A 15851-nucleotide genomic window follows, 5' to 3' on the forward strand; every position below is an offset into this window, starting at 1 on the left:
TTCTTGCCTTTTGGGAGATCTGAGGCCTTCTGCCAGTGTTCAGTAGGTGTTCTGTAGGAGTTCTTCCACATGTAGATGTATTTTTGATGTATTTGTGGGGAAGAAGGTGATCTCCACATCTTACTCCTCTGCCATCTTGAAGGTCTCCCTCCATTATGGTTTATCCTGTCTGCTTTTTCACCTTGAGTTTATTTCCAAGAGAAGTAGTTTCCAAGTATTCCTTAAATTAGAAGCTCTGATGAAGAGATTAACCAGTTCTTAAAGATATAATGCTGAAGAACATAGTTCTTGAAATTTAGGAGGCAGTCAGTGTTAGAAGACAATATTGCCCAAAGACCCTGGGCCTTGAACTTTAGAAGGCCTTGCTAGTCTTCTCCCAACTATTGCCCTGTCCATCAACTGAGAATCTTCAAGGTCAAGGGGATACACCCACCTGCACCTCCCTTAATCTAGACCATTCACTGAGTACCTGGGAGCCTGGAATTCTCTGCCCTAAGGCACTAGGCCCATGAGGGCCTGTGCAAACATCTCCAACAAGTCTCCCATGTGATGGCTCATGTTATGTGTTAATTTGACTGAGCTAAGGGATGCCCAGATAGGTGGTAAAACATTATTTCTGGATGTATCTGTGATAGTATCTCCAGAAGAGATTAGCATTTGAATCAGGAAACTAAGTAAAGAAGATCACCCTCACCAGTGCAGGTGGGCATCATCCAATCTGTTGAGGACCTGAATAGAAATTAAAAGTGGAGGAAGGGCCAATTTGCTCTCTTATTGCTTGAGCTGGAAAATACATCTCCTGCCCTCAGACATCGATGCTTCTGGTTTTTGGGCCTTCAGACTGAGACTGGGATTTACACTATTGGCTCTCCTTGTTCTCAGGCCTAAGGATCTAGACTGAAACTATACTGCCAAATTTCCTGGTTCTCTAGTTTGCAGATAGCAGATCATGGCACTTCTTAGCCTCCAGAATAGCATGAGCCAATCTCTCACAATAATCTATCTATCTATCTATCTAGATAGATAGATAGATAGATAGATAGATAGATAGAGATATGCTATTGAGAACCTTGACTAATACAACATTCAATAAATATCTGTTAATGGATGTATAGATCTATAAAAACATGGGAAAAGAAGTGGTGCAGGGCATAAACAAACTGAATATTTAGAAAAGAAAACAATGTTCTGAGGTACAAATTTAGATAAAGAACTCAAAATATACTTCAGGGCCTAGACTGAGACAATGGATGGCAAAGGAAGGTTAAATAAGAATATTGATCATGAATGTGTGTGTCATACATCCAGGTAGCTGAGAAGACAACATTGGCAGGATTTGATAACTTTTCTGCTTAGAGGATGGAGTGATTGGAGGAGGCCTGCCTCTGTAACCTGGACTGTGATAATTCCCAGGTTCTTTGCTCCCATGACCTGGCAAACTGACATAGAAACCACTAGAATCAAATAATAATAATAAAAGTTAACATTTATTGGGCACTTATTTTGTGCTAAATGCTGTGCTAAGTTCTTTAAACACATGACTTTATTATTCTTTACTGCAACCTAAAAATGGTCCATAATATAATTAACCACATTTTCACAAATGAGGAAATAGGCTTTTCAAGAGCTGACCAAGATCCTGAAACTTCTGAATCTCTTTGCACTCAGAATAAAACAGGTGAATAGAAAAGTTTACATTACATTTACATTTAACTTTTATATTCTACATTTTTATATATGACAGTATTTTTAAAAGATAAGCTGGTATAGTTTGGTGAAACTAGAAGCCAAGAGGCCAGTCACAAAGACTTGGTGAAATCATATGGAAGCCCTTGGCTTGAATGGTACCTATAGAAATTAAATGTAAGGAACAAGTGTAAGAACTGTCACGAAGGGAGAATCATCAAGGTTTGATTGAACATGCAAGATAAAGAAACCCAAACAGAAAAGAGCCCAGACAACCCAAGATATAAAACTTAGGGAACCATGATGAGGTTGTTACCATTGGCAAAAGTAGAGAGGTTAAGTAGAGGAGCTCATTGAGTGAGGTAGGTGGGGGGATTGGTGTGTGTTTATTCTCCCATAACTCCATGGAAATTATTCAAAGACTAATAGTCATTATGAGACAGTCAATGGTCTTTCCTAAAATTCCTATTTTTCTATTTGATTTGAAACTGACCTCATTAAAGATGTTACATTGTCTTTTGGCTTGTGTAGTTTCTAACAAGAAGTCTATGATTACTCTTAATTTTTTCCCCCAGTATTTAATATCTCTTTTTTTCTTTGACTGCTTTAAAAATGTTTCTCTTTATCACTGGTTTTCCCCAATTTGACTATTGTGTACCTTGATGTGACTTCCTTTATGTTTATTGTTTTTTTTAATTGTTATTTTTGGATCTTGGTTCATAGTTTTTTCAAATTTGGAAATATTTTGAAAAGTATTTCTTTAAATATCTTTATGCCACCCCTTTTGTGGGGGGACTTAAAAGTACATATATGGTAGCCTTGATATTGTGTTGTAGGTCACTGAGGGTCTGTTAATTTTTTTCCATCTTTTTGGATCTCTGCTTCAGTTTAGAGAGTTTTTACTGTTATGTCTTCAAATTTATTGATATTTTTTTCAATGGGGTAAAAGCTATTGTTAAACCCTTTCTTTAATTTTTTATTTCAAATATTGTATTTTTTACAATAATTAAGTAATAATTCTAGTTCTATTTTGTTTCTTTTTCATATTTTTCTTTTACTATCCATATATATTCATGTTTTTCTTTAAATCTTTGAGCATATTTCTCATCAATGTTTTAAAATTCTTGTTTGGTGATGATATTATCTCTGTCATTTCTGGGCTTATTGCTATTGTATGATTTTTCTCCTTTTGGGGGGCAATTTTCCCTGCTTCTTTACATACCTAATAATTTTATATTGGATGGGGTACACTGTCATGTGCTATATTGTGGAGGAGTATTTGAAGAGTATTTGAAGAGTATTAACTTTTTCAGGGCATGCATTAAAATTACTTGTGAAGCAATTTGATCTTTTAAAGCTAGTCTTAAGCCTTTTAAGGTTAGGTCTAATTTAGTATTACTACTAAGGTATGTGTCTACTGGGTTCACTACTGAGTGTCACAAGTCTTCAGTAAGATCTTCTTACTCCAGCTATTCAGAAGTCAAATGTCTTCCAACCAGGTATAAGTTCTGGAAATTGTTCAGTGTATAGATCCCTGGTAGTTTTTGCCTTGTCGCATGGAGTTTTGCCATATATATACACACCTTAATATTCACCAATAGATTAAAGAGTCCTATGAAGATTTCTAGAGGTTTTTGGTTTTTTTTTTTTTTTTTTTGTATAATTCATCTCTCTCATTTGCTCTAACCCAGCAATTCCAGCTGCCTCAGGCTCTCTGAAATCTAAACTTGGTCTCTTTAACTCAGCAAGACTACCTAAGTCTGCTTCAGTTTCCCTTCTCTGAGCTACAGTCCAGAGAGTCCCTCCAGGCAAAAACTAAAGTGAAAGGATGTTCTTCATTTAACTTCTTTCTTTCAGAGATCAAACCAGTGTAACCTTTTGCCCAGTGTTTAAAAACTTCAAAAAAAATTTTTTTCAAGATGATAAATTGTGTCTACAGCAAAATTACACAATTAACATTATACTTATTAGGGAAAGGTGAAATGAACATCTCTCATCCCCTAGAATCAGTAATAAGGCAAATATGTTCATGTTTACAACATCTATTCAACATTATACTGAAGGTAGCCATTGTAGTAAGATAAGAATTTTTTTAAACGACATAAGAGTTGGAACAAAAGAAATGAAACTGTCTTTGTTTTCTGATAATATGATCATGTATAGAGAAAATCTTAATGAATCTACAAGATAAAGCTCCTGTAACTAGTGAGTTAATTTAGAAAGATTGTAGGCTACAAGGTTGATATACAAAAACAACTGTATACTACCAATAAACACTTGGAAAACAAAAATCCAAAGCAATACCATTCACAGTAGCATCAAAAAACTAACATACTTAGAGAAAAGAAATTTTTAATTGTGCAAGTTCTGTGTGTACTATAAGCTGTGAAACATTGCTGAGAGAAATTAGACATAAATGTAGAGATATACAATGTTCTTGTATCAGATAACCCCAAATTGTTGAACTGTCATTTCTTCACAAATTATTCTACAGTTTCAATGCTATTCCAATCAAAATTCCAAAAGTCTTTTTTCATAAAAATTGACAAGCAGACTCTAAACTTTATATGGAAATGCAAAAGATCTAAAGGAGCCAAAATAATTCTGAATAAAGGAAAAATAAAATTTACTATAAAGCTACAGTAATCAAGACTGTGGTATTGGCATTGGCATAAGGAATGTATATATATATTTGATCAATTGAATTTTGGTTTCTCTGTTGGGCTGTAAGCATAACCTGTCTTTAATATGTTTCCTAGACACTACCAGTTTTGTTGAGCTTAACCTATGGTAGAGCATTTAAAAAGGACAATAAGAGAAATAAATGAACACTTGCCCCAGATTTCTGATTGTTTTCTACCAACAACATTCCCTAACAATGTGTTCATTGACATTCCTTCCCAGAGACACTAAATATAATAGGGAAGAAAATGCAGACCTTGCAGAACATTCTATTTTTGTGGAAGGCAAATGATTGGAGGTCCAGGTCATGCCATTTTCCCTGGACTCACTTTGCTCTGAATTGCACCTAAACTACCAATGAGAGAGTAGTGAACTTTATACATTCTGTGGGTCACTCTGTCAACTTCATGAGCCCTGATGTGTTTTCCTTCAGCTCTTGCAATTCTTTCAGTTAGATCTGTTTTCACTTTCCCTTTGGCAACTTTCTGTCCTGAGTCACATTGACCTCTGTCTGCCCTGAAACAAGGAGGGGTCCAGCTCGGCTGTTTGGACTCCTGCTATGAACATGTGGGGTGGAAGATGTGACATACTTCACAGGGCCTAGTTTGCAGCCTCCCTGAAGCATCATCTATACACAAGAGGTCACCCACCAACATCTTTGTGTTCTCTCTTCATTAGGCCCTCATTTTTATCTTACTCTGGAGAGAAGGTATTTTACAAGGAAATGTTTCTTGGTTTCAGTGGTTCCCTGATATTTCCTTAGCCTTTCAGAGTGTGTGTTCTCCAGTTAAGGAGAAGAGTTTATAGCCTGGCATTTGACCAAATTCTTTATTCTATAGATCTGATAACCACCTCCAGTATGCTCTGTAACATATCAGTATCTTGTTATCCTATGTATTTGCTTCTCCCTTTGGCTAAGCCTTCTGAAGGATTTAGCTAGGTCACCAGCTGTTCCATCTATGCCGTCAAACCACGATGGCTTATATAAACAAAGGCTTTTTTCCTTTCCTTTTAAAAATGGTTTTTTAGGGGGGAAAAATGATGACAAATAAGGGTAGCTAAATCACTAAACTCTTTGTCTCTTTATTCATCCCATATGTTTGAAAGAAAAAAAGGAAGTTGGTTGGTCTTGGGCTCTGAATTCACAAAATCACAGCCATTCTCTCATGTAACAAATGTCTCCCAAGTTTCACAAGCAAACTGCAATTGCCTTCTTCTGAAGGATCATGCTCCATTTTGCACAGAGGCCAGACAAAAAGCAGCTGATTAGGAAGGAGATTTTCAAATGAGCAATCTTTGCCCAGCTCACAGGAAACAGCCTGTGAAGTGTTTCCAAACCAAGATTACCAGGGAAAACTTTTGCCAGCTAGTTGTGGTCCCCTGGTGTCCAGGATTCTCAAGGTCTCTCCCTCGCAGCTGACTAAATGCACAATAAAACCCCTGAATATTCCAGGGGCAGGTTTTGGCATACACAGAATGGGGTATGGAATAGAAACAGGAAGGAAAGAGGAAGACAAAAAATAATGTAAAAGAGCAGGAAATTCCAGACTAACTAGAAAGATAGATGTAAACAGTTTGGGACATAAAATAAAACTATGTTAGTTATATTTGAGACACATTTAGGTTGAAAATAGAGCAGAAGTAAGGGAGTCCAAAGGTTAATCTTGCAGGACAATGTAGGCTGGAGAGTCTTTAGGTGGAGATTATATCTTTATGGGTGTGAGGTGAATGTCAAAGAGAAGTAATACAAATAAGAGAAACATTATAGGTAAAAGAACCCAAAGTTCTTGGAGTTTCATTTGGATATAGTTTGAGGGGATGAGTCAAAAAAGATTTAGGTACTAAGCAAATGCAACAGACAATGCTGGTTTCAATGGACTCTCCTCTAATTTAGGTTTTGGAATACATGAATGAAAGTTTGTCTAAAAACCATATAACTTTGAATTTCCACCAAATTAGTATCTTTTTTTTTTTTTTTTTTTTTTTTGCGGTACACGGGCCTCTCACTGTTGTGGCCTCTCCCGTTGCGAAGCACAGGCTCTGGACGCGCAGGATCAGTGGCCATGGCTCACGGGCCCAGACGCTCTGTGGCACGTGGGATCTTCCCGGACCGGGGCATGAACCCGTGTCCCCTGCATCGGCAGGCGGACTCTCAACCACTGTGCCACCAGGGAAGCCCCAAATTAGTATCATTTTAATGCAGACTGTTACACTATATTATATTATAGTTAACATTCCTAAGAAACCTTATGTTTTGAAAATAGTAACAATGGAGAAAGAGGGGAGGGATAAAAAGTATAGAGTTTCCATTCTTTACCAGCTGATATTTCTAATGTATTTACTATTGCTTTTTACACTAATCTGTATATATACTTAATTCCCTCCTTATCCAGTTTAGATCCCATAATCATTACTTTAATCACTCCTCTTCATAGACTCCTAATTCTGCTGCTTTTCTCTCCTGTCGTCATACTCACTGGCAAACCCCAATCTTGGTTAAATCCAACTGTCTGCATTCTCTGCCTCTGGCTGAACAGTTGGAGATGGTGAGAAGAAAACCCAGAACCAAGCTATAGTTCCCAAACACCATATGGCAGCACTACAATTTTCCCTAGTCAGTTCATTCTTCCTCTTTCCAAGACCACTTTTCACACCTTTCTCTTCTCCCATCTCCAACTTCCCAATCTGTCAAATCACTCTGATGCAATTTCTTCTCATTTCACTAATAAAACAGGGGTAAGTGGAATAGACTTTCCTCACCATTTTACCACTAAAGTTTACAAAATTATCTGCCTCTATGCTGGTGCTCCCTACTTATCTCCTATTACAGTGCATGAATTTTCCATGCTTCCAACTGTGGTCAATATATAGCTTGTACACTTGATGCCATTACAAAAATTTTTTTAATTGCAGTATAGTTGATTTACAATGTTGTGTTAGTTTCTGCTGTAAGGCAAAGTGATTCAGTTATACATATACATATATCCACTATTTTTTAGATTCTTTTCCCATATAGGTCATTACAGAGTATTTAGTAGAGTTCCCTGTGCTATACAGTAGGTCCTTATTAGTTATATATTTCACATACAGTAGTGTGTATATGATGCCATTCTTTAACTCAAGGACTTTGCTCCCGTAGTTATTCCTTCTTGTTTCTGTACCATCAGTATTTCTCCCTCTATTATATTATTCTCAATAGCATACAGACATGCTGTACTATATCTCATGTTTAACAAAGAAAACAAACCAAGTTTATCTAAACAAGTAAAACCAAACAAAACCAAAGAGCTTGATCCCATATGCCCTTCCAGCTACTTTTTATTTGTTTACTTCACTGTTTGACAAAAGTGCTAGAACTCATTGTTTACCCTCTTTCTTCAATTTCTCATTTCACATCTCTTCTCAACTCATTTCAATTAGAACTTTATGTCCAATAGAAATCTCACTTTTCACAGTCATTAACGAACAGCATGTTGCAAAACCCAATGATCTAGTCTTAGTCATCTTATAAGAATTCTTGGTAGCAGTTGATAGATTTGATCATTATTTTGAGAACGTCTTGAAATGCTTTCTTCCCTTGGCTTCTGGGACACTACACTGTTTTCCTACTTCCCTGATTGAACCATTTTTTTCCTATGGGATCCTATTGACTTAGTGCTTCCAATTCTTAGTCCTCAGAAATCTCAATTGCACCTTCTATCCAGTGATCCCATTTAGTTCCCTGCCACCCACATTTCTATCTTTGGCTCTGATCACTTTCATGAGTCTTAGTCTAAGATATGTAATTGTTTATATGATATCTCCACCTAATGAATATTAGGCATCTTAGGCTTAACATTTTCAAGATCAAATTCTCTGTATTTCATTCCCATAAACCTGTTCTTCCTATATTTCTCATCTTGGGAAATGATTCCACATTCACCCTGCTGTTCAGACACAAAAGTTGGGATTTAGCCTCTTTTGCTAAATTACTACATAATTTATCAGCAAAACCAGCCAGCTCTACTTCCAAAGTATATCCTAAATCCAATTCCTCTCACCATCTCCATGACTACTACTAGTCTTTGTGTTCATTTGTAAACAGTACATTCTAGGGAGAGCTGGCTAACAGTAGGATGTTATGTTTTTCTAATTTTCTTTGAAAGACTGTATCCATCTATTTATTTTAGTCTCATTTGTTTCAGAGTTAAATGATATTTTCAAAGACTATCACAGGTGAAAATTTAAAGTTTAAAACTACTAAGAGTCCATCTTAGCTAATCAGGGCTTTTAGTCATTAGGATAAAAAGGTGAGAAATTCTTCCTCACCACATTTTAAGGACCTAAACCAATCCATGTGGTGATCAATATTCGTGAATGTCTTAGTGATTAATAATTAATATTGTTTGGTAGCAAAATGGTCTTAAGCTACATGGTGGGAGAATCAAATGGCAAATGACAGAGATTCTAATTCTTTTCCTGCTAAGCAGGCAAGTCACTTAACCTTTGTATGTTTTTCTTTCTATGCCCTGGGAACAGTAACTGCCCTTTATTACACAGAACTATTGTGCAGATAGATGATGAATATGTGTGGAAATGTTTTGCACTTCTTAAAGAAAAGGAGAAATTTTAAACCTCAATTTCCTGAAGCACAGCTAAATGTTACCCAGCTATTTATTTATTTATATTATTTTTCCTTCTTTTTACAAAGAAAAATGCACAATAAATATAAAAAAACTTTATAATAGAAAAAACAATCTGGGTTGAAAATAAAGGAAATCTTCAATCACTTAGTAGTCTTTCTGCATTCTACCTTACAATGGGTAGACCACTCATGACATCTGTACTACTGCTGACTGTACATGCACAGAGCATTTTCACTGTGGGTCAGGCACTATACTGAGTGTTTTACAGAACTGCCTGTAAATTTCTTTCCTTAAAAGCACTTACAGTCATAACATTTATGTTTTGTCAAATATTTTCCCCTTAATACACTGCAAATTGATACTTGGTGTATTATAGTATAGATACTTTGAGCTGCAAAGAGTTGAAACAAAATGTACTAATTGGTGAACTCTTAGTTAATAGAAAAAATTTAAAGCAATGAATGCAATTATTCCCTAAGAATTCAGATCAGTTGAGATTTGGGAGGTTTTAGTTTTACTTCTGCAATGGTCTATATAGATCATATGGAAACTTCCAAGCTTTTAAGTAGTTTTAGCTGAGGCTACATATTATTGATGTTTCACAGATTTCCAAGGAGATAAATTTAGAGTTGATAATTTCTGCATTAAGTGACAAAGTTCTAATCTAGTTAAGTACCATCTGATGTATTTATTCAGTTACTTTTTATTTACTCTCACACTTTAGTCTTTGCATTTTGTAAACTTTTTATAATACCTTATTTTACAAAAAGTTACATAAATAAGAATAGTCATAGCCAGTATGAACTTTCACCTTCCTATTTCCCAACACCAAGCATTTTGCTTTTGCTATGTAAGGAAATGGTTTCCTTGGCATTCTTGGCCTCTCTTGGCCTCCTTTTAATGGGCTGTGTGCTTTTCTAAATTTATAAATCAATCTGCTGTGTTTTGTCACATTCTCTTACTCAATAATGTTTTATTTCATGTCTGTTGACCTACTTTGTCATATATTCCTATACCACGACATGATATGAAACATTATTTCCATCTCCCCCACATTGTTGTTTGAAACTTTTACTGTGCCTGCTTTCAAAGAGGAGGCTTAAATATCAAATCTATATTAAAGCAGAACAATTAAATATTGAAAGATGAAGTGCCATGTGCAATCCTTATACAGATAATATTTTATCAGAATCTAGGAATAAAATTGTTCCCACTCGAAACTAAATTTAGCTTTATGCCATTGAACACTTAAGTCACAAAAGGAAGCATGATGGATATTTTGGCCTCTTTGTCTGATAAAATGAGGCATCCCAGGTCACCAGGTGGGATTTACCTTTTCCTTCAGTCCATTTGGCCAAAAAGAATAATATATTGGTAAAGATTTATTATCATTAAAAACATATTAATTTTTAACACATTTAGAAAGAGCTAAAATGTGATTTGATGTGGCACAGCAAGACAAGAGTCCCAATAACAACAGGAAGCAGCCCCAGGCTAGTGACTCAGCTCCCTTCTCAATCTCTACAGAATTCCTGCCCTATCTCTATGCCCAGTCATATATGGGCACGATTCACCCTCTCATCACCTCCTTTCTCTTTCCACTTCCACCTATTGCTCCCGTTCCTATCCTTTGAAGGCTTCTGCTTACAGGCTTCTGTCTGAGACTCTCTGACTTCTACTTCTGACTCTGTCTCTTTTGTCACATTCAAACATTGTGATTCGATTGATTGGCCAGTATTCAGAATAGAGCATCACTGGATAGATTTCTCATCTAATGCCTCTGATAGCCTACTGGCCTTCCTCATGTCTGGACTAGAGAGAGCTGCCTTTGAGTCCAGCATTAATTCTCAGTGCAGTCAGTTATGAACAAAGTTGTACCCTAAGAAAACTTAAAGAAAATCTGTGTTTTTCTTTTTTAACTAGGTAAGAAGCTCTAGAGCTTTACTGAGTGGGTTCAAATCCCAGTCTGCCATTAACCGTGTAACCTTACCTTCGCTATGTCTCAGTTTCTTCGTGTGAAAAAGTAAGTGTAATAATAGTATCTCTATCATGAGGTTGTTATAAGGATTAAATTAGTTAATACGTGAAAACACCCTTATGGGAGATGAATGCCACATAGTGTGCACCACATTATCATCATCACCATCATTATAGCCTATAATGATAATTATAATTATTCAGGCCATGATAGACTGCACAGTATGCTTCCCCTAGAACTAAATTATAGGAGAAACTTAACCCATTGTACTTATACATGGGTGCTGCAGAGGCTGCTGTAGCCAAGCTCAGATCTCAGGAATCTTTTTTGCTGCTTTGATAGTCCTGATATCTAGCTGTTGTAGATGTTGCTGCTAGCAATTTTTTTCTGGAGGGCTGATCATGGGCAACAGGACCCATCATTCCTAGGTTACCTGAGAGTCACATGCCTCCCCCTTGGAATGGCCATATCCAATGACTAACAGATAAAGGGGTATAAAATCCCAGCCTCTTTGTCTCTAGGCAGAACAAACTCTGTTGTACAATTACCCTCTAAATCTCCCATTGGGATCAGGCTGAGACTAAGATTTATCTGAAATCACCTCTTTGCTAATTTGCTTTTCTTTACTATCCTGCTTTCCTCACTCCCACATAGGATTTTCCTGAGAGTATTCTCTCAATAAACCACTTGCATGCAAATTCCCATCCCACACTCTGCTTTAAAGGAACCTGACATAAGAGAATGGATAACATAAGAGGCCCTATCTTCTTTGGTGGTTTTGTATAAGCTGTTTTATTCAAACTTAAAATATATTATCAATTCTTAATCAACTCAGTGGTTGTGATACTAGATTTTTTAAATTCTCATAGTTATATATCGTTATGTTAACTTTTTTGTTTGTTTGTTTTTTAACATCCTTATAGGAGTAGAATTGCTATACAAAGGTGCATTAGTTTCTGCTGTATAACAAAGTGAATCAGCTATATGTATACATATATACCCATATCCCCTCCCTCTTGCATCTCCCTCCCACCCTCCCTATCCCACCCCTCTAGGTGGTCACAAAGCACCGAGCTGATCTCCCTGTGCTATGAGGCTGCTCCCTACTAGCTATCTATTTTACATTTGGTAGTGTATATATGTCACTGCCACTTTCTCACTTCATCCCAGCTTACCATTCCCCCTCCCCATGTCCTCAAGTCCATTCTCTATGTCTGCGTCTTTACCCCTGCCTGCCTCTAGGTTCTTCAGAACAGTTTTTTTTAAGATTCCATATATATGTGTTAGCATATGGTATTTGTTTTTCTCTTTCTAACTTACTTCACTCTGTATGACATTCTCTAGGTCCACCCACCTCACTACAAATAACTCAATTTCCTTCCTTTTTATGGCTGAGTAATATTCATTGTATATGTGTGCCACATCTTCTTTATCCATTCATCTGTAGATGGACACTTAGGTTGCTTCCATGTCCTGGCTATTGTAAATAGAGCTGCAATGAACATTGTGGTATATGACTCTTTTTGAATTATGGTTTTCTCAGGATATATGCCCAGTAGTGGGATTGCTGGGTCATATAGTAGTTCTATTTTTACTTTTTGAGGAAACTCCATACTCTTCTCCATAGTGGCTGTATCAATTTACATTCCCACCAACAGTGCAAGAGGGTTCCCTCTTCTCCACACCCTCTCCAGCATTTATTGTTTGTAGATTTCTTGATGATGGCCATTCTGACTGGTGTGAGGTGATATACCTCCTTGTAGTTTTGATTTGCATTTCTCTAATGATTACTGATGTTGAGCATCCTTTCATGTGTTTGTTGACAATCTGTATATCTTCTTTGGAGAAATGTCTATTTAGGTCTTCTGCCCATTTTTGGATTGGGTTGTTTGTTTTTTTTTGATATTGAGCTGCATGAGTTCCTTGTATATTTTGGAGAAAAATCCTTTGTCAGTTGCTTCCTTTGCAAATATTTTCTCCCATTCTGAGGGTTGTCTTTTCCTCTTGTTCATGGTTTGCTTTGATGTGCAAAAGCTTTGAAGTTTAATTAAGTCCCATTTGTTTATTTTTGTTTTTATTTCCATTTCTCTAGGAGGTGGGTCAAAACGGATCTTGCTGTGATTTATGTCATGGAATGTTCTGCCTATGTTTTCCTCTAAGAGTTTTATAGTATCTGGCCTTACATTTAGGACTTTAATTCATTTTGAGTTTATTTTGTGTGTGGTGTTAGGGAGTGTTCTAATTTTAGTCTTTTACATGTAGCTGTCCAGTTTTCCCGGCACCACTTATTGAAGAGGCTGTCTTTTCTCCATTGTATATTCTTGTCTCCATTATCAAAGATAAGGTGACCATACGTGCATGGGTTTATCTCTGGGCTTTCTATCCTGTTCCATTGATCTATCTTCCTGTTTCTGTGCCAGTACCATACTGTCTTGATTACTGTAGCTTTGTAGTATAGTGTGAAGTCAGGGAGCCTGATTCCTCCAGCTCCATTTTTCTTTCTCAAGTTTGCTTTGGCTCTTCCAGGTCTTTTGTGTTTGCATACAAATTTTGAAAATTTTTGTTCTAGTTCTGTGAAAAATGCCATTGTTAGTTTGATAGAGATTGCATGAATCTGTAGATTGCTTTGGGTAGTAGAGTCATTTTCACAATGTTGATTCTTCCAATCCAAGAACATTGTACATCTCTCCATCTGTTTGCATCATCTTTAATTTCTTTCATCAGTGTCTTATAATTTTCTGCATACAGGTCTTTTGTCTCCTTAGGTAGGTTTATTCTAGGTATTTTATTCTTTTTGTTGCAGTGGTAAATGTGAGTGTGTCCTTAATTTCTCTTTCAAATTTTTCATCATTAGTGTATAGGAATGCAAGAGATTTCTGTGCATTAATTTTGTATCCCGCTACTTTACCAGATTCACTGATTAGCTCTAGTATTTTTCTGGTAGCAACTTTAGGATTCTCTATGTATAGTATCATGTCATCTTCAAACAGTGACAGTTTTAGTTCTTCTTATCTGATTTGGATTCCTTTTATTTCTTTTTCTTCTCTGATTACTGTGGCTAAAACTTTCAAGACTATGTTGAATAATAGTGGTGAGAGTGGGCAACCTTGTCTTGTTCCTGATCTTAGTGGAAATGGTTTCAGTTTTTTACCATTGAAAACAATGTAGGCTGTGGGTTTGTCATATATGGCCTTTATCATGTTGAGGTAAGTTCACTCTATGCCTACTTTCTGGTTTTTTCTTTATCATAAATGGGTGTTGAATTATGTCAAAAGCTTTTTCTGCATCTATTAAGATGATCATATGGTTTTTCTCCTTCAGTTTGTTATTGTGGTATATCACATTGATTGATTTGTGTATACTGAAGAATCCTTGCATTCCTGGGGTAAACCCCACTTGGTCATGGTGTATGATCCTTTTAATGTGCTGTTGGATTCTGTTTGCTAGTATTTTGTTGAGGATTTTTGCATATATGTTCATCAGTGATATTGGCCTGTAGTTTTCTTTTTTTGTGTGACATTTTTGCCTGGTTTTGGTATCGGGGTGATGGTGGCTTCGTAGAATGAGTTTGGGATGTTCCTCCCTCTGCTATATTTTGGAAGAGTTTGAGAAGGATAGGTGTTAGCTCTTCTCTTAATCTTTGATAGAATTCGCCTTTGAAGCCATCTGGTCCTGGGCTTTTGTTTGTTGGAAAATTTTTAATCACACTTTCAATTTCAGTGCTTTTGATTGGTCTGTTTATATTTTCTATTTCTTCCTGGTTCAGTCTTGGAAGGTGATGCTTTTCTAAGAATTTGTCCATGTCTTCCAGGTTGTCCATTTGATTGGCATATAGTTGCTTGTAGTAATCTCTCATGATCCTTTGTGTTTCTGCAGTGCCAGTTGTTACTTCTCCTCTTTCCTTTCTAATTCTATTGACTTGTGTCTTCTCCCGTTTTTTTCTTGATGATTCTGGCTAATTGTTTATCAATTTTGTTTATCTTCTCAAAGAACCAGCTTTTAGTTTTATTCATCTTTGCTGTCATTTCCTTCATTTCTTTTTCATTTACTTCTGATCTGATATTTATGAATTTTTTCCTCCTGCTAACTTCGGGGTTTTTCTGTTCTTTCTCTAATTGCTTTAGGTGTAATGTTAGGTTGTTTGTTTGAGATGTTTCTTATATCTTGAGGTACGATTGTATTGCTATAAACTTCCCCTCTTAGTACTGCTTTTGCTGCATCCCATAGGTTTTGGGTTGTCAGGTTTTCATTGTCATTTGTTTCTAGGTATTTTTTAATTTCCTCTTTGATATCTTCAGTGATCTCTTGGTTATTTAGTAGTGTATTGTTTAGCCTACATGTTTTTGTATTATTATTTATTTATTTATTTTTTTTTGCGGTACATGGGCATCTCATTGTTGTGGCCTCTCCTGTTGCAGAGCACAGGCTCCAGACGCGCAGGCTCAGTGGTCGTGGCTCACGGGCCTAGCTGCTCCGCGGCATGTGGGATCTTCCCAGACTGGAGCACGAACCCGTGTCCCCTGCATCGGCAGGCGGACTCTCAACCACTGTGCCACCAGGTAAACCTTTATGTGTTTGTATCTTTTACAGTTTTTTTTTCCTTTGATTGATATCTAATCTTATATCGATGTGGTCAGTAAATATATTTGATACAACTTCAATTTTGTTAAATTTGCAAAGTCTTGATTTGTGACCTAATATATGATGTATCCTTGAGAATGTTCCATGAGCACTGGAGAAGAAAGTGTAATGTGCTGTTTTGGGATGGATGTCCTATAAATATCAATCAAGTCCATCTTGTTTCATGTATCATTTAAAGGTTTTGTTTCCTTATTTATTTTCTTTTGGATGATCTTTCCATTGGTGAATGTGGGATATTA

At 36.4% G+C, this 15851-nt stretch overlaps 1 protein-coding gene across 4 annotated transcripts in view; it reads left to right on the forward strand.

Annotated features, from left to right (window-relative positions):
* Positions 1 to 15851, forward strand: part of FBXO4 (F-box protein 4) — a 371317-nt gene that overhangs the window by 257609 nt on the left and 97857 nt on the right. The window contains exon 8 of one of the 4 annotated variants that reach the window (XR_014015785.1): positions 15390 to 15530. The exons of 1 other annotated variant lie outside the window; for it this stretch is intronic. The gene's annotated coding sequence lies outside the window, so the exon portion shown is untranslated. Of the gene's footprint in view, positions 1 to 10916; positions 10945 to 15389; positions 15637 to 15851 lie in introns of those variants that run through there. 2 more of the 4 variants (XM_081233547.1, XM_081233548.1) reach the window with 2 other exon arrangements.

This window comes from Mesoplodon bidens, assembly GCF_964165515.1.
Source record: "Mesoplodon bidens genome assembly, chromosome: 4".
In the NCBI taxonomy this organism is placed as follows: Eukaryota; Metazoa; Chordata; class Mammalia; order Artiodactyla; family Ziphiidae; genus Mesoplodon; species Mesoplodon bidens.